This window comes from Stegostoma tigrinum, chromosome 28 (genome assembly GCF_030684315.1).
Source record: "Stegostoma tigrinum isolate sSteTig4 chromosome 28, sSteTig4.hap1, whole genome shotgun sequence".
Taxonomy (NCBI): domain Eukaryota; kingdom Metazoa; phylum Chordata; class Chondrichthyes; order Orectolobiformes; family Stegostomatidae; genus Stegostoma; species Stegostoma tigrinum.
The window spans coordinates 26,360,962-26,381,472 of record NC_081381.1 but is presented as its reverse complement, the minus strand read 5'-3'; the positions used below and the strand labels follow the sequence as shown (position 1 = coordinate 26,381,472).

Below are 20,511 nucleotides of genomic sequence, written 5' to 3'. Positions count from 1 at the left end.
CGGTGTCCTTATGCCTGATTTGCTGAAGGTGGGATTGCAGGTGCAGCAGGTAATTAAAAAGGCAAATGGAATTTTGTCTGCCATCGCTCGAGGGATGGAGTTAAAAACAGGGAGGCTATGCTGCAGCTGTATATGGTCCTCATGAGGCCACACCTGGAGTACTGTGTGTAGCTTTGGTCTCCTTACTTAAGAAGAGCTATGCTAGCACTGGAGGGCTGCAGAGGAGATTCACTCAGTTGGTTCCAGAGTTGAGAGGGTTGGATTATGAGGAGAGACTGAGTAGGCTAGAATTATACTCATTGGAATTCAGAAGAATGAGGGGAGATCTTGTAGAAGCATACAAGATTAAGAAGGGAATAGATAAGGTGGAGGAAGGGAGGTTGTTTCTGCTAGTAGGTGAAAGTAGGACTAGAGGGCATCGCCTCAAAATAAAGGGAAGCAGATGTAGGACTGAGGTCAGGAAGAACTTCTTCACCCAAAGGGTTGTGAATCTGTGGAATTCCCTGCCCAATGAAGCCATTGAAGCTACCTCACTGAATGTTTTTAAGGCAAGGCGAGATAAATATTTGAACAGTAAAGGAATTAAGGGTTCTTATTAGTTCTTATGTCCTTATGTTTGATGTGCCTTTTCTGTGGCACTGTTTGGTCTCCCTGGTTAATGTGCTTGGTTAGAACACTAACTGGTCTCCCTGGTCTCTGTCCTTAGTTGGCACTACAGAAAGCTATTGCTGATTAACGCTGCTGGTTGGCATTTTTGGTTAATTTGTCTGCTCAGTGTTTCTGGTTAGTGGTACTGATAGGAAGCAATTAATCATCGCTGCCTGCATTATCTGTACTGAGTTAGTAGCAGAGGATGCTGCTGCTGCTGATTATCGCTATTGAGAAATTCTTTGGTTAGCGTTCAGCTAAAGTAGGAACCAAACTTCTAGTGAGATGGTACCTTGATTATGGGTGTAGTTGTGGAAACGCAGAGGTTAATTTCTGGACAGTTTGTCCTGAACCATGGACTAACAGATTAAATCTCACCAGGGTAGTTTAGCAATTGAAATTCAATCATAAAAATATGGACATAAAGAGACATAAGGTATCAGTGGAAGTGATCATGAGCTGTCAATACGTTATAACAATCCCTACTCATTCACAGATGTCCTTTAAAAGGAAGGAAACCATCTGTTCTGATCCCATTGGTGTCTTGTCTTACACACAGACAGTTGCCCTCTGAAGGGGCCTAGTGAGCAATCAGATGTATCAAAAATGCTTGGGGTTCAAAGGGCAGGCACACTGCCAACCTCTGTACAGTATCTAGAGATGCCCAACAAATGCCCATCCTGCTGGAAATACCCACATCCCAAGAAGAAATTTTGAGAAAGGAGGCAGATACAGAGAAGAAAAACAATTGGACAAGCGAGGGTTAAATACTCTAAGAATGCAGCAGGTTTCCAATTTCCTTCAGAAACAGGCTGAAGGAGCTAAATCAGAACTGCAGGAGGCTTTTGTTCCACAGGCACATGGTCCATTCATGGGCTTTGTCTCCTGCACAGCCCTTGCTGGGCCCTTCATGGTCACCTTTGTGCCACAATTGTACCACTCGCCTCCAGCTGGTCATATTTACACATTGATATAATGGGAAAAGGCAGCTCTGCTCATCCACCCATTCCTCTGGTAATTACTTCTAACTCCAGCCCCCTGCCAGATATTGTATCCCAGTCTCTTGCTAAGTATTGCACAGCCAGCCCCCTGCCACATATTGAACCCTGCCTCCAGGCAAATATTGCACACCCAGCTCCTATCAGATATTGCACCCCAGGCCCTGGCCTGACATCACATATCCAACCCCTGCAATATATCACAGTAATCCCCTGCCAGATTTAACACCAAGTCTCTTGCCTGATATCATACCCTCATCTATGCCAGATATTAAACCCCAATCCCTGTGAGGTATAACTCCAAAATCATTGCAAGATATTACACACCCAATCTCTGCAAGATATGACATATTAGTTGTTACCGAAGCAGAATTGAATCATTGACTCATTACAGCACAAAAGAGGACCATTCAGTCTATCGTGTCAGTGCTGACCCTTGTAGAATCTATCCAAGAGTGAGAGTCTAGGCTATTTGATAACGGAGGATAGCAATCCTATTTGTATCAGACAATCAGACTGAATGTGAATGTCTATCACACTTAAACTCATGTTCAATCTCACACACACTCACTTTCAATCAAACACATTCAAATCACATGCACTCACATTCATTCACAGACATTCACAATCATTTTCACTAACGCACACACATTCAATCACACTCACTCACATTACATTACTCTAGTGTTTCCTTCCCTTCATCCCCCTCAAACCAAGTTAGAAAATTTGCAGCTAAGAAACAGCAGAATCTCTGCAGCATGCATCTTTTTGATCAGTAAAAATGGAAGATGGGAAAGCTTATGAAGTGTGAGGCATATAAAATGGGAGAGGTTTTGGATCCGCAAGTCATCCAACTGCATGAAGTGCCAATGCGCAGCAAGCAGTGTCTTTCCTCACTACACATCATACAGAAGGACTGAGGTTCCTGGATCAGTCATATGAGAGAGTTGTCACTCCACATGGTGATGAGCAGGCAAGGAGGAGTGAAGAGATGACAGGTGAATGGGTGATCATTCACTGAAAGGAAAGGAGATGACAGGTCCAGGAAACCCTAAGACTTCTTGGAGCTGTCTAACAGGAATGAAATTTTAGATTCCTACTTAGTGAGCAACACAACTGTGTTGATATTGGATGGCTTGAGGAGAAACCAAAGGACTGGGGTGCCCAAGGCTATTGGGGAAGAGAGAGGCTAGTAAGTTGTTTAGTAAGGCAGTAATAGTGGGTGACTCAATAGTTTGAGGGAAAAAACAGTCTACTTTGCAGCCGAGATCCCATGTGTTCTGTTGCCTAGTTGCATAAGGGTTCAGGGCATAATGGAACAACTGGATAAACTTCTAGAAAGACAGGGTGAACAATTAATTAATGTGGTTCATATGGAAACCAATGACATAGGGAAGTAAAGCTTGCAGGTCTTGTAGGATCAGTTTCAGAAGCTGGGGAGCAGGTTGAAATGAAGGTCCTCCAGGACAGTAATCACAGAAATACTCCCTGTACTACAAGTATCACCATTTCGGCAAAGGCAGATCAGGGAGATAAATTTGTGGCTTGAGGGGTGATATTGAAGGGACATTGGGATTACTTTTGGGAGGGGAGAAAGCTATTCAGAAGACATGGGCTTAGCCTGAGCAGAAAAGGAACTCATCTCCTAGCTGAGAGAGTAGATAGTGTAGAGGAGGTGGATTTATACTCGTAAGGCAGGGGACTGGGTGGAAATGGGCCTAGGTTTGGAATTACCAGAGTGGGCAAAAGAGAAGAGATGGTAAATGGGATAAAGAAGGTGAGGGAAGCCTTGAGTGTTGACACTGAACAAAGAAATAGTCGATTTCCAATTAGCAAGGAAGAGATAAGGAAAGGGTTAAATTGTATGTATCTAAATGCACGGAGTGTAGCAAACAAAATTGGGGAACTGGAAGCAGAAGATGCTGTAGAGGGACATGACATTGTGGTATTGACAGAAACATGGCTCAAGATTAAACAGGACCAGATACTTAACATTTTGGGTTATAAGGCTTTGAGTAGAAACGTGGTGGGTAAAAGGGGAGGAGCTATAGCAGTATTGGTCAAAGATAGTATCATTGCCCTTGAACGAAATAGAATTCCTTAATTAGAATCTATATGGTTGGAGGTGAGAAACAGAAAGGGGCCAGTGACCTTGTCAGGGATTTAATATAGACATCCAAATAGTGGGAAATAGAAAAGGGAATTTGTAGGCAATCTGCAGGATATGTAGGATTGTGTCATCTGGTGATTTCAATTAACTTAGGGTAAACTGGGAAAACAATAGAGTATAAACACTGAAGAGGAGAAATTCTTGCAATGTGTGCAGGAGAATTTTCTGGAACAGTACATTTCTAGTCCTACCAAGGAATGGGCTATGCTGCATCCAGCTCTAGGAAATGAGGCAGGCCAATTGGAAAACATCAGAGTGAGGAGCATTTGGAAAATAGCAATCATAACACAATAACATTGAATGTGAAGTTGGGAAAGGATAAAAATCAATGATTAAGATCCCAGACTGGAAAAGGGCCAATTTTAGGGATCTAAATGTTGAACTGCAGCAGATTGATTGGAAACACATTTTGGTGGATAAAATGGTGAATGAAAATGAGAAAATTTCTAAAAGCTGATGAATAGGATACAAGCAAGGTACATACCCATGAGAAATAAATAAATATTATCCAAAGCTAGAATACCCTGGGTGGCTAAGGATATTGATGAGAAAATAAGGAAGAAAAAGGAGTCATATGCTGCATGCTGAAATAATAATAGTAAAAGAAATCAGGAAGAGTATCTCTAATGCAGGAGAGAGGCTAAGGCTGGAGTAGGGAAGGCTGCACTTAAACAAACAGTGAAATGTTCTTCAAACATGTTAATAGTAAAAGATTAGTGAAAGACAGAGTGAGACCTGTAAGAAATAAGCAGGGTAAGCTGCTCTCTGAAGCTAAGGGTATGGCAGAGGTATTAAATTAATATTTTGCTTCTCTTTTTATAAAATTGGAAGATGGTGTCAATAGCCCAGTTGAAAATGTGGGCGTTGAGCAACTGAACAGTATAGTGATAAATAAAGAAGAGGCGCTAAAAAGGCTGGCAGTATTCCAGGTAGAGAAGTCATTGTGCTGGGAAGGGATGCATCCTGGATTGCTGAGAGAGGTACGGGAGCAAATCATGGAGCCATTTACAGAAATTTTCCAAACCTCTCTGAACACAGGATTAATCCCAGGGGACTGGAAGATTGCAAATGTGATGCTATTGTTTCTCAAAGGGGCAAAAGATAACCCAGGGAACTGTAGATGTGTCAGCTTGATATCAGTCATGGGAAAACTCATGGGGACCATAATACGGGATAAAATAAATATACGCTTAGAGAAAAAAAATGTGAATACCAGACAGTCAACATGGCTTTGTCAAGGAAAGGTCATGTTTGACCAATTTAATTGAGTTATTTGATGATGTGACACAGGCAGTGGTTGAGCGTTATGCTGTGAACATTCTATGTTTGGACTCTTAGAAAATATGATGCCATGTGACAGATTGGTTAGCAAATTAGAAATATTTGGGATTGATGAGTCCTTAGCAGCATGGATTAAACGTTGGCGAAAAGATAGGAAACAGAGGTTGGGTATAGATGGACATTTTTCAAACTGGAGACAAGTTTAAAGTGGTGTTCCATAGGGATTGGTGTCGGGACCTTTGCTTTTCCTGATTTATAGAACATAGACCAGTACAGCACAGTACAGGCCCTTCAGCCCACGATGTTGTGCCAACCTATTATCCTACTAAGATCAACCTACCCTGCATACCCTAAATTATACTATCCTCCATATGCCTATCCAAGAGTAGCTTAAAAGTATCTAACTCCACTACCACTGCCGGCAGCACATTCCACACGGCCACCGCTCTGTGTAAAGAACCTATCTCTGACATCTCCCCTTTACCTTCAAAATTATGCCCCTTTTAATAGTCATTTCTGCCCTGGGGAAAAAAATGACTATCCATTCTATGTATGCCTCTCATCATCTTATACAACTCTATCAAGTCACCTCTCATCCTTCTTCATGCCAATGAAAATAGAACATAGAACATAGAACATTACAGCACAGTACAGACCCTTCGGCCCTTGATGTTGTGCCGACCTGTCATACCGATCTCAAGCCCATCTAACCTACACTATTCCATGTACGTCCATATGCTTATCCAATGACGACTTAAATGTACCTAAATTTGGCGAATCTACTACTACTCTCTGAGTAAAGAAACTACCTCTGACATCTGTCCTATATCTTTCACCCTTCAATTTAAAGCTATGCCCCCTCGTGCTCACCGTCACCATCCTAGGAAAAAGGCTCTCCCTGTCCACCCTATCTAACCCTCTGATTATTTTATATGTTTCAATTAAGTCACCTCTCAACCTTCTTCTCTCTAATGAAAACTGCCTCAAGTCCCTCAGCCTTTCCTCGTAACACCTTCCCTCCATACCAGGCAACATCCTAGTAAATCTCCTCAGCACCCTTTCCAAAGCTTCCACATCCTTCTTATAATGCAGTGACCAGAACTGTACACAATACTCCAAGTGCGGCCGCACCAGAGTTTTGTACAGCTTCACCATAATCTCTTGGTTCCAGAACTCAATCCCTCTATTAATAAAAGCTAAAACACTGTATGCCTTCTTAACAGCCCTGTCAACCTGGGTGACAACTTTCAAGGATCTGTGTACATGGACACCGAGATCTCTCTGCTCATCTACACTACTAAGAATCTTACCATTAGCCCAGTACTTTGCCTTCCGGTTACTCCTACCAAAGTGCATCACCTCACACTTGTCCGCATTAAACTCCATTTTCCACCTCTCACCCCGGCTCTGCAGCTTATCTATGTCTCTCTGCAAGCTACAGTATCCTTCGTCACTATCCACAACTCCACCGACATTAGTGTCATCTGCAAATTTACTAACCCATCCTTCTACGCCCTCACCCAGGTCATTTATAAAAATGACAAACAGCAGTGGACCCAACACTGACCCTTGCAGTACACCACTAGTAACTGGTCTCCTGGATAAACATTTCCCATCAACTACATAGCCCTAGCTCCCTCAACTTTTCCTCATAAGACCTGCCCTCCAGCCCATGCAGCACCCTGGTAAATCTCCTCTGCATCCTCTCTAAAGCCCCCACATCCTTCGTATAATGAGGCAACCAGAACTGAACACAGTACTCCAAGTGTGGTCAAACCAGGGTTTTGTACAGCTGCAGCATAACCTCGCAGCTCTTAAACTCATTTACCATGTCAATGAAAGCCAACACACTATACGCCTTCTTTATAACCCTATCAACTTGGGTAGCAACTTTGAGGGATCTATGGACGTGGACTCCAAGATCCCCCTGTTCCTCCAAACTGCCAATAATCCTGCTGTTAACCCTGTATTCTGCATTCAAATTCAACCTACCAAAATGAATCACTTCACACTCTTCTGGGTTGAATTCCATCTGCCACTTCTTTGCCCAGCTCTGCATCCTGTCCATGTCCTGCTGCAACCTACAACAGCCCTCCATGCTGCCCACAACTCCACCAACATTCATGTCAACAGTAAACTTACTAACCCACCCTTCCATTTCCTCATCCAAGTCATTTATAAAGATCACAAAGAGCAGAGGTCCCAAAACAGATCCCTGCAGAACACCACTGGTCACTAAGCTCCAGGCTGAATCCTTTCCATCTACTACCACCCTCTGTCTTCTATTGAACAGCCAGTTTTGTAATCATTACATAAATGATTTCAAGATTGGTGCTGAGGGCAAAACCTCTAAATCTATGGGGAGAATTATGAATTGAGAGGTTTGTGCCAAGTGACCTCAGAGGGACATTGACAAGTTAGCCAAATGGGCAGATACCTGGAAGACGAATTTCAATACAGGGAATGTGTGATAATGTATTTTGGTAGAATAAACATGGAGAGGCCATACAGGCTCAATGTTACAATTTTAAGGGGCATATAGAGCAGAAGTACCTTAGAATTCACAAGCATGATTCTCTGATGGTAGTCAGGCAAGTTACAACAGTTGTTACGAGGGTTTATGGGTTCCTTAGGTTTATTAATAGAGGCAAAGAGAATAAAATAAAGCCAGTGTTGTTACACCTCTACAAATAATTGGTCAGACCACATTTGGAGTTCTGTGTTCAGTTCTGTGCACATTATTTAAGGAAGGGTGTTAAAACCCTAGAAAGAGTTCAAGAGGAGATTTACTAGAATTATACCACAAATGAAGGATTTTAGATACAAGGAAAGATTAAAGAGATTGGGTTATTCTCCTTGGAGCAGAGAAGATTAGGAGGTGACTTTATTGAGGTGTTCAAAATTATTGACAATGTTGACAGGGTAAAAGAAGGGTATTCTGTTTCCAAACACAAAACAGAAATTTCTGGAAAAGTTCAGAAGGTCCGGCAGTATCTGTGGAAAGAAATCAGATTTAACATTTTGGGTCGAGTGACGCTTCCTCAAAACTGGTATTCTGTTTCCACTAGTTGCTGTGTCAGTAACTAGGGGTCACAATTTCAAGATTGTCAGCAAGAGTGAGGAGTGAAATGAGAAGAAACTCATTTACTCAGAGTTGCTAAGATTTGGAATGTGCTGTCTGGGAGAGCAGTGGAGGTGCCAGAGGAGATTTCAAAAGAGAGCTGGATATATATTTGAAAGTGATGAATTTAGTGGGTTATGGAAATAGGGTTGGAGAATGGGACTAGCTGGATAGCTCTTTCAGGAACCAATAAAGACATGACAGATTAAATAGCGCCCTTCTTTATACACACTCACATTCTACCACGTACATAAGCACACACAATCACATGGACACTCATTCTATCACACGTGCACTCATATTCAATCAATCATACTTTTTCAAATTCATTCGTGGAACATGAGCAATGCTGGCTGGCCACTATTTATTGCCTCTCCCCAGTTTAGAATCATGGAGTCAGAGATCTACAGCACAGAAAAAGGCCCTTTAGCCCATTGTATCCACACCAACCAAAAATAATCACCTAACTGTTCTAATCCCATTTTCAAGCATTTGTATGTCTTGGTGTCATATGTGTCATAATTCCCAAATGTTATGAGGGTTTCTGCCCCTCCTATTGACAGAGAGTAAGTGCAACATTGTTTGGGCGATAAAACTTTGTTTCTTGGAGGGAATGCTCTGGTAATAATCCTGAAAAACAGGAAAATTATAAGCCAGTTAGCCTGACAACTATCACTGGGGAAATATTAGAGTCCACCGCAAAAGGATGCAATAGCAGAAAAATCAGAAATTTACAACATGATCCTTTGAGAAGGCGCTGGTAAGCTGCTTTCTTAAATTGTTGCAGTCCGTGTTCTATGGGTTGGCCCACAATGCCCTTAGAGATGGAATTCCAGGTTTTAGGAATGGCAACATATTTCCAAGTCAGAATGGTGGGTGGCTCAGAGGGGAACCTGCAGTGGTGTTCCATGTATCTGCTGCCTTTGTTCTTTGAGGTGGAAGTGATCTTGGATTTGTAAAGTACTTTGGTGAATTTCTGCAGTGGATCTTGTAGATAATATATACTGCTGCTATGGAGTGTCAGTGGTGGAGGGAGTGAATGCTTCGGGTGTTGGTGCCAATCAGGTGGGTTGCTTTGTCCTGTATTGTCTCAAGTTGAGTATTGTTGAAGCTGCACCCATTCAGACAAATGGGCAATTTTGCATCACACTCCTGACTTGTGCCTTGTAGATGGTGGACAAGCTTTGGGGAGTCAAGAGGTGAGTTACTTGCCACACTATTCCTAGCCTCTGACCTGCTCCCATAGCCATCATGTTTGTGTGGTGATCCAGTTGATTTCTGGTCAATGGTAACCCCAAGGATGTTGATAGTGGGAGAATTCAGTGACAGTGACACCACTGAATATCAAGGGGCAATAATTAGATTGTTTCTTATTGGTGATGGTCATAGCCTGACATTTATGTGGAGCGAATGTTACTTGCCACATTTCAGCCCAAGCCTGAACATTGGCCAGAGTTTGTTGCATTTGAACATTGACTGTTTTAGTATTTGAGGAATTCCAAAGGGTGTTGAACATTGCGCAACCATAAGTGAACATTCCCATTTCTGACCTTATGTTAGGGGGAGGGTCATTCATGAAGCAGCTGAAGATGGTTGGGTCAAGGACTCTGCCCTGAGGATCTCCTGCAGAGATGTCCTGGAGCTGAGATGACTGACCAACAACAACAATCATATTTCAATGTGTCAGGTGTGACTCTGACCAATGGAGAGCTTGCCACTGATTCAAGTTTTGCTAGGCCTCTTTGATATCACACTTAGTCGAATGGGGCCTAATGTTAACATCTGTTACTTGCACTCACCTCACCTCAGGAATTCAGCTCTTTTGACCATATTTGAACCAAGGCTGTAACGAGATCAGGAACTGTGGGGCCCCATTGGAACCCAAACTGGATATCACTGTGCAGGTTTTGCTGAGCAGGTGCTGCTTGATAGCACTGTTGATCACTTTATCACTATACTGATGATCGAGAGTAGACTGAAGGTACAGTAATTGACCAGGTTGGATTTGTCCTGCTTTCTATGTACAGGCTATGACTGGTAATTTTCCTCATTTGCTGGATAGATACAAGTGTTGTAACAGTAGTGAAAGGGCTTGGATATGGGAGCTGCAAGTTCTGGAGCACAAGTCTTCAGTACTATTGTTGGAGTATTGTCAGGGCCGATAGACTTTGCAACATCCAGTGCCTCTAACTGTTTCTTGATATCCCATGGAGTGAATCAAATTGGCTGAAGACTGGTATCTGTAACATTGGGGACTACTGGAAGAGGCCAATGGATCATCCACTCAGCACTTCTGACTAGAGATTTTTGCAAATGCTTCAGTCTTATCTTTTGCACTGATGTGTTGGACTCTTCCGTCATTGAACATGGGGATACTTGTGGAACCTCCTCCTCCAATGGGTTGTTTAATTGTCCATTCACAATTGGATGTGGCAGGACTACAGGCTTAGATCTGATCCATTGGTTGTAGGTTTGCTTAGCTCTTTGTATCACTTATGACTTTGAAATATGTTGCCATTCCTAAAACCTGGAATTCCCTCTCTAAGGGCATTGTGGGTCAACCCATAGAACATGGACTGCAGCAATTTAAGAAAGCAGCTTACCAACACCTCCTCAAAAAATCATGTTGTGAATTTCTGGGTTTTCTGCTATTGCATCCTTTTGTGGTGGACTCTGATATTTCCCCAGTGATAGTTGTCAGGCTAACTGGCTGCTTATGCTGTTTGGTAGCTTCATCAGGTTGACATGTCATGCTGAGGTATTCCTGGTGCTGCTGCTGACATGCCCTCCTGCACTCTCCATTATACCAGGCTTGATCCCCTGGCTTAATGGTAATAGTTGAGTGGGGTATATGCCAGCCCATGATATTACAGATTGTACTGGAGTACAATTCTGCTGCTGTTGAAGACCCACAGCACATCATGGATGCCCAATCTTGATTTGCTAGATCCATTTAGAGTCTGTTTAGCATGGTGATGTTACCATACAACAGGATAGATGTTATTTTCAATGTGAAGGCCAGACTTCATTGCCACAAGGACTGTGCAGTGTTCACTCTTACCGATACTGTCATGGGCTGATGCATCTGTAGCCAGCAGATTGATAAGGTTGAAGTCAGGTATGTTTTTACTTTTTATTGAGTCCCTCATCACCTGTTGCAGGCCCAGTCCAGCAGCTATACCCTTTAGGAGCAGGCCAACTCAATCAGTAATGCTGCTGCTGAGCCACTCTTGATGGTGGACATTGAAATCCCCCACAAAGAGTGCATTTTGTGCCCTCGCCTCCCTTGGTGTTTCCTCCAATTGCTGTTCAACATGGAAGAGTACTGATTCATCTGCCGAGGGAGGACAGAATCTGCTAATCAGCAGGAAGATTTTGCAGGTTCAAATTCAGGTTCTGGTGCCAAGGTCAATACCACGTGAACCGTCCAATTTCATTTCCTTGTTAAGAATTCATAGCAATTGATATTCCTGAGTGGCTTGCCAGGCCATTTCAGAGAGTAGTCAAGAGTCAACCACATTGCTCTGGATCTGGAGTCACATGTAGGCCAGACCAGGTGAGGATGGCAAATTTCCTTCCCTGAAGGACATTAGTGAATCAGATGGGTTTTTCCTGACAATCAATCAACAATGGTTTCATGGTCATCAGTAGATTCCAAATTCCAGATATTTTTCATTGATTTCAATTCCCATGGCAGGATTCAAATCCACATCCCCAGGACATCAGATGAGTTTCTGGATTAATAGCCCAGCAGTAATGCCAATACGCAATCAGCTCTCCACACACACACTCACATTCAATTACACACTCACATTCAATTGCACACACTCACATTCAAGCACACAGATGCACTCACATTCACTCTCTCTCTCTCTCTCTCACACACACACACACACACACAATCATACACATTCATACATATTCAATAACAACAGACACTCACATTCAATCAAACTCTCACGTGCATTCAGTCATTGACACTGACACTAAGTTATACATGTTCAATTACACACACATTCATGTCCCATGAATGATTAAAATGCACACACTCTCATTTTAATCAAATGGTGATAGCCTAGTGGTCCTATCACCAGACGATTAATCCAGATATCCAGGTAATGTTCTGGGGACCCACGTTCAAATCCTTCTATGGCAAATGGTGGCATTTGAACTCAATAACTATCTAGAATTAGGTATCTAATGTTTAATGATTGTTGGGTAAAACTTCTTGTTCACTAATACCCTTTAGGGAAAGCAACTGTCATCTTTACCTGATCTGATCCACTTGCGACTCCAGACTCACAACAATATGATTGACATTTAACTGCCCTCTGAATAATTAGGGATGGATAATAAATGCTGGCCTGGCCGTGATGCCCACATCCCATAAATGAATAAAACACAGAGTGCATTTACGGACACTGAATTACTTGTGCATGCTCTCTCTCTCTCTCACACACACACACACACACACACACACACACACACACACACACACACACACACACACACGTTCCTGTGGGGATGCAGAATAATGATCAGAACCCTCCTCCCCACACCAGGAGATACAGACACCGATACCATCACCCTGCTCACTGCCCCAAATGAGATTGAGCACGCTGGTATTTTTGATCTCCGTGCTAAATCCATCAGGATCATTGACAACATTCTCAGCTCGTTGAATGTGTCTGGACTGTGATTGGAATTTGGTGTGGATAGCAGCAGTGAGGTTGATGTCTGCTCAGGGGATAGTGATACACAGAAAGAAAATACTGGTCACAAAAAGATAAATGGGAATGCCAGTGTCTTAGCACTGGCATCAATGGGTAAGGTAATCTAATATATCTGTAAATCATCACAAGGGCTGTGGGTGCAGACACTCACATATGTGAACACACACTCAGTCACAAGGTTCAATGCAGATGAAATTTAATTCTATCCAAGCTAATTTAAAAGTTCTGTTTACTTTTTTGGGGTATTGGTATTTAAGGTTCATAGGATTATACAGTACAGGAGGTGACTATCTGTTCCATCATCCTGATGCTGATCCTCTGAAAGTACATTCCCTTTAGGCCCATTTGAAATAAGATAGAGCAGCACAGGAACCTGGAATGGGCAGGTAAGTACAGTTGTAAATATCAGTTAAAATGCAGGTTTTATGCATTGATCAATTATAAATGCAAATGGGATTCATTACTAGAAGGATAGAAATGATAGTATAAGTTGTGTTAAACACGTTTTGAACCTTTGTTAGATCACCCTGGATTACTGTGAACAGTTATCGTCTCCATAGTATTAAAAGGGTACAGGAGCACCGCCGAAGATGCAAGACATGATGTACTAGAGCTACACCAGAACTGAAAGCTTAGATCCATTAGAAAATATTGAACAGGTTGGGGCTCTTTGCTCTCACAAACAGAAGGTGAAAGGTTAATCTGATAAAGGTATTTAAGATTATAAAAGGGTTTGATAGGATAGACAAAGAGAAGATAGTTCCTCTTGCAGGTGATACCAGAATTAGGATTCGTAAACAGAAGATAGTCACATAAATCTAATTGTGAATTCAAGGTGAAACCTCTTTAACCAAAGAGTGAAACATGACTACCACATGATGTGAAGACCAAAAATGCAATTAGGAGCAAGCTAAACAAATTCATGAAGAAGGAAGGAATTGAAGGATATAATAATGGGTTAAGAGGGAGTAAAGCAGAAGAAGGTTGTTTGGAACATAAACACCAGAATTGACTTAATGGGCCAATTAGCCTTGTTTCTTTATTGCAAGTTTCATGCAATATTCTCAGCTGCATTTCCCCAAGTCAGAAAGAAAGAGGACAGAGCACAGATATCAATTCCAACACAGTATAAATAACCCGTCATGGATCCTGCATTAAGCCCTGCTTGTGTCTGTCTGTAGTATGCACCTCTGTGTATTTGTATGTATGTGTCTGTCTGCCTGTGTACGTGCGTATCTGTCACTGCCCATCTCTGTCTACACCTACATGACTGTGTGTCTGTCCGTGTGTGTGCATTGTCTATTTATGTCTGTGTATGTCTGTCAGTGTGTGTGTGTGTGTGTGTGTGTGTGGAGGTTGGGATGTGGGTGTTGGCTGGAGGGTGGAGTGGAATGGGATGAATGGGGAGGGGAACTCAGAACAAAGTAAAATAAACAAGTTCGGACTCCAATGAAAGGACCTTGGAATACTTGTTTAAGGTCTATCATCTAATTGTCCTGCACTCAACTGCAAACTGTTAACCCTTTGATTCTTGGCAACCAGTACACTATGTCATTTGTGGGGAGGAAGGAGGTGGGGTAGGGAGAGATGTTGGTGACGGTATGGAGGGTTGCATCAATTCCAACCTGCTCATACCAATCCAGGCCAACTCCCTAATCAACTGGGACACCTATTTCTGTTTCTGGTATCTGCCAAAGCAAGCTCCTGCTGAGAAAGGGTTAAAAGCTAAGCCTGGTTACCAGTGCGGAAAAATTTCACAGCGTCATTTTAAACTTTCATTTCCGAACCTCCTCCACACCGACAACTCCCCCGACCCTCAAATAAAAAGCAAAAAGCAAATCAATGGAAAGGCTGGAAATGTGAAAAGGGTCTCGGAGCCAGTCATAATGACAGCCTGTCTTAGCTACTAGGCCTGAAGAGCAGGTACCTTTGTTATGCCTCAAACAGCCTGAGACCCTGTGATCCCACCCCCTGCTGCTTAATGTTTTAATATTCAGTCAGCACCTTCCTTCACAGAGCACCACATCGAGTAAATATGTCAGCGTTTATAGATATCACATTGGGTTGCACAGTGCTGTATTCACTCACTAATGGACCCCTAAGGTGCAGGCCGCAGAGTGCTGAAAGGGTCCTCAGGCCTCTGTTTTGTCCTAGGTGAGACAAAAAAAATCAGAGTGCACACAGCACACATGACAAGAGCTATTAAAAGCCAAATGGTGCCAGGTTTTTGTGTGCAAAAGGGGAGGAGGTCCAACTGCTCAGTTGAAGGCCCTGATTCCCCATCCTTCAAAAGAAACTATTATCAGCGCAAAAAATAAAAGACTCAAGTGTTTTCATTCACTTGGGCTACAACTACAATATATACTGCTCCTTGGTTTTATTTTTAAAACGACACTGGTTTCTGAAGTGAGTTTTACTGTCTTTGTTTCACTGTTGGTTTCTGCAAGTTTGTGTGCAGGGTTAATACAGAATTTTTCGTACAGACCACTTTTTCCTCACTAATGTTAGTTAGAAAACAATAAAAAAAGAAAGCGGCAGACTCCATGTCCCTCTCTCTGCTGACTTTTTGCTGGTCTGTCTCTGTCGCTGATCTTGCTCGCAATCTCTCCCTTTCTGTCTTGGTGTCTATGACTTTGTCCCACTGCCTCTTTGTCTGTATCTGCTTCTGTCTTTCTCTCTCTGTAAGTGTCTCCTATTTCTCCCTCTATGTCTGTCGGTATCGGTCTCTATCCCAGTCCTTCTCAATATATCTTTCTTTCCCTCTGTCTGTCTCTGCCAAGACTTCTGTCTCTCTATCTGTCTGTATCCATCTCCTTCTGTCCACTCCCACACAGGTCCCCTGGCTGTGTCCTGCAGCAATGAATACAGAGTGAAGGCCTTTAATAGATTTCACAGATGTGGCGAGGGACTGACTGAGGCCCCATTACCTCTGGGCCTGTGTAAGGTCAGACACTGGCAAAGATAAAGGGTTTGAAGATGTGAAAGGAAAGCAGAGCCAGAGTTTGATAGACATTTCATCTGTTGCTGTACAGACTGGAGTGGGAGGGTAACGGTATCAGCTCCATCATCTGCTCACTCTGCATATACTTAACTCTCTTTTCCCCTTAACTTAGTTCATCCATTTTTATCCTCCAATTTTATTTCCAAAGCTTCCCTCCCTCTCTGGGACACCAGTCACCCTCTAATTCCTTGCCCAAGTAGCCACTCTACATATATGGGCCCTGATGGTACATTCTATTCAAGCATTCAAACATGAAAGGCATCGTAGTTGAGACTAATGCCCTCCAGCCCAGATTCCACAGATTGGATAGTGATCCAAAACTGGAAATACTACTGGGGTAGTTTAAGCCAAATAGAGTATCCCTAACTAATGAGGTAGCAGGCCCACTTACAGCACAGTGATGGAAGCTGGGTTTTCTGGTTGGGTACAGGGTAGTACAGAGTACATGAAAGATGATGTCTCACCCTATAGTTTAAACCCTTCCTGTCTGCAGAACGTCACTGACTAGAAACATAGATTGCTGACTGGGATGCAGCATGAAGTCAGTGGGGGTCAATCATGTGGGCTATATCATATGGACTAAAGTACAATCACTGCCTAATTTTTAGCTCTATCAACAGATTAACATGCTATTTACAGCAAGCAGGCCATTTGACAAACACGTCTCTGGCTGCTTTACTTCAAGTCACCCTAACACCTTCCATTCCTTTCTGCTTTAACTGTTTCCCTAGCTTCCCCATAACTATGTCAACACTATTCATCTCAACTACTTCACATTGCAGTGAGTTCCATATTCTCCTCAACATCACGGCAACCAGGTTACTGCTGAATTTCCTCCATAATTTGTGCTATTTTTGGCCTCTAGTTCTGGTATCATGCAAGTGGAAACACCTTCCTCACATCTACACAATCAACTCCTTCCATCATCATAAAGGCTTCAGTTAAGACAACCTGGCAGTTTTTCCTTTTTGAGAGACTGTCCAATCTTCCCTGCTGGTACCTTTTGACCCTGCTGGCCTTAAGCTAGAACTGCGAGACTATCTGCTAAAACATTGTTTAATTTTCTTCAATGGCTCTAAACCCTAGTTCTACAATGGAAATGTAATTATTGATATCTCTTGGTCAAGTAGCAGAACTAGCAGCTCATCAGATGATATCTGTTTTGTTCTCTGACCCAAAGTGAGTTTCCACTGCAATGAGACTGACCTGAATTCAGTCCAAGCGTTCCCCATCAAACAGAATGTCACCCCTCATGGCCTCTTTTCCCATTGAGATCCAACTGTTCATACTCAAGGAGCACCTCATGATCACACCTCGGACAGTGAAGCATTGATCAGAATGGCACCCCCACCCAACCAACCTGACGTCTACCCTCCTCACAGTTCCACCACTGTGCTCTCACACCTTGAGATTAGTTGGGGCTCATTTTGTAGCACTGTCACCTTGAACTCAAGCCAGTTCTCAGTCCATGTCCCAATACAGGACTTAATCTCAAAAATAAAGATGTTCCACTGTGGTATTGAAGGACTGCTCTATTGTTGGAAGTTCTGTCTTTCAGGTGAGATGTTAGATTGGGCCGCTATCTGATCTCAGATGGATATTTTTGGCACTATTGCAAAGTACGGTAGATTTATCCCTATATAAAAGCAGAAAATGCTGGAAAAACTCAACAGTCCTGACAGAATCCGTGCAGGGAGAAACAAGGTTAATGTTTTGCGTCCAATATGACTTTACTTCAGAGCCTGGAGTTTTAAGGAAGCGATGTTCGGCTTGAAATATGAACACCGCTTTTCCCTCCACCGATTTTGTGCGATTTGCTGAGTCTCTCCAGCGTGTTCTGCTTTTATGTTCACATCCCCAATATTTTGCTTCGGAGTTCTCCCTGTTAATATACAAATTGGCTGCTACTTTGAAACAGCAACTGCACTTCAGAAGTAATTCTTTCTGAAGCACTTCTGAGGCAGCCTGCGGTCGTGAAAGACGCTATGCAAATGCAAGTCTTCAGAGCAGGGTTGTGCGAGCCCCTGAGCTCAGGGACGGCTCCCGCTGTGAAACCCGAGACGCAGTTTGTTGGGGGTGGGGGGACGGGGGATGATCGCCCGCGACAGCGAGCAAGTGAAGGCCAGAGCTAGCTGGTTCCAGTCACCCTGAGAGAATAAAACCTGACACAAGGATGATGTTACAGGGGGCTCTTGTGCAATTTGATTTCATTAATGCGTCCGCATGTCTCCATCCGTCCACATCTCACTCTCCAAACTGTAGCAGCATCTTTCAGTTCTGAGGAGCCCCTGAGTGGTCTTAATGACAGGTTTCACCTAATCCCTTAACACCTTGTTTAATTAAACTTCACGGCCGATCGCTGATTCGCTCCGTGTCTTGGCCCCAATTTCCGCCCCCCCCCCCCCCCCCCAGTTTACCAAGAGATGTATTTTTCCGTAATCCTAACCGCAGCAAACTCCTTCAGAAAAGACGTCCCTCTAATGACTCTTGGGCTTGTTTGGATTTATTATTGGAGAATGTGCCCCGGCTGCTTGACTTCTACTCACTAATTTACACATTTGTTCATGGTAGACTGCTTCACAAAGCTGCAATTTTTCCACTCTCACAGCCTCACAAATGACCACATCACACCTGCAAACATTGTTTACAGCTTCCCCGCCACTATCAAATTGAATTTGACGGACGGTTACATTTTAAGCCCTTGAAAGGCTTTTGCTTATATATATATTTTAGTCTAATCCTCTAGGCTCTAACCCTTTTGCCTCCTCGCTTCTAATTTTCATTTCGCTTCCTCTGGCAACTTACAGAGCGATATGACTCTTGGCGACTTCAAGCTGTTTTCGGAAGAAATGTCAAACGGGAACAGAACTGGGTTCCACCTGCAGTAAGAACCAAATTTGCAAATTTACCCCGGTCGCCAGTCAGAGCGGGGCAATACGAATTTATGAGGCCAGATCAGCAGCAGCAGCACAGATGTGCTGCCGCCTCCTGGTGGCGGGTTCTGGGGAAACAAGTTCACATTTGGGCTTGCGGACAGGAGTTTGACTGAGAAGAGGATTCGTGGACTTACCTCTGACCTGTTGGGGGAATGTGGTCTGGCATTGTGGCATGCAGTTAAATTAATCAGAGGAGGAGAGAGCATATCTACATTGATGACTCGATAAGGAAGGCTTCAAATCAGGAATGAACATATTCTCTTAATTCATTCTTAATTTGTTATCTCTGGTAAGACCAGGCTACCTTCTGTCAAGGTCACAATGTGGGAATTTGTTAGAGCAGTGAGTATTTATTTGAGTACTAAAGTGAGGGATGTATGTTGTACCAATGTGCTACAGTGTTGATGATGTGTTATGGTGAGGGTGTGTGTGTTTACCAGTGTGTTACCGTGGGGGGGGGGGGATGCATGTTATTTCAGTGTTACCATGAGGAGTGCATGTAACAGCGAGGGGTGTGTATTATTTCAGTGTGTCACGGTGAGGGGTGTGTATTATATAAATAGCGTTATGGTGTTGGGAAGGTTTGATGTGTTGCCTCTTCTTAATTAGTGATCTCCGTCAGTTCAGCAGTTGAGGAGCCCCCGGGTTAGGGAGGGGAAAATCAGCTAAGGTTCCCAGTTTCGACTATTATCCAGAAACTCCTGTGGGGAATTCCATGTGCCTGTGTCTTGGATGTGGACAGGTGTGGGAGTGGTTGTGATGCCTCATTTGATCACAAACTGCTGATGTTGACTACCCATTGTCACACCAGGGCCACTGGCAGGTACAGGGTCCAAGTGCTACCCAGTAATCCAACAGGATACTGCATAGTCCGGAGAGAGAGTCAGGAACTCAGTGTACTTGGTGCATCATTGTGCAGTACAGCCCTTCATCACAACTTGCTGATGTGTTAAAGCCTCCAGCATCACCCTGATGGTGAGGCTGAGAAATATTAGCAGGCTGTGACTGGTCTGCACAGGAGCCCCACAGCAACCAGTCCATGACAACATTAAATATTCCTCACCCTTCAAAAAGGGTGATCTGACATTAACCCCATCAGGGTCTATTTCAACCAGCCTAATCTTTTTAGAATTATAAATGGAAAATATTGTAAATCACCTTTATATATTTATAGGAGAGACAAACATAGGCTTTTAATGATTCTGTTTAATAACATGTATCTTTAATCACATTTGTAATCCCCCGAAAGTTTGCTGCTGCTGAGCCACTGTATGCAGTAAGATCCAAGGTTCAGGCTGTCCAGATTGAGTTTAGCTGGACAACGGCAGAGGCTACAATACCCACCAGCCCTTTCCCGTTCCACATTAACAGTCTGGAGTATGCCCCAAATTTGTACCTGTGTGCACACTACTGAGGCAGAATCTCATTCTCATGTGATTAACTCTATAATCTGCAAATGTTTTTCATTGGCCATCACATTGGATCAGAGTTAAATTTCACTGAGGAGATGGCTTTAGTAAAAACAACAAAAGCTAATTTGAACTGGAAGCTTCACACTGAGTATTGGGCTTTGGTCAATCACACAGTCATTTGCACTGGATTCCACAAACTGGCTCCTTCATT

The 20,511-nt window shown here is 43.1% G+C and overlaps 1 protein-coding gene across 4 annotated transcripts in view; it reads left to right on the top strand.

Annotated features, from left to right (window-relative positions):
• The window catches only part of LOC125466662 (paired box protein Pax-7), a 128,605-nt gene that overhangs the window by 46,195 nt on the left and 61,899 nt on the right, over positions 1-20,511 (top strand). The window lies entirely within an intron of this gene.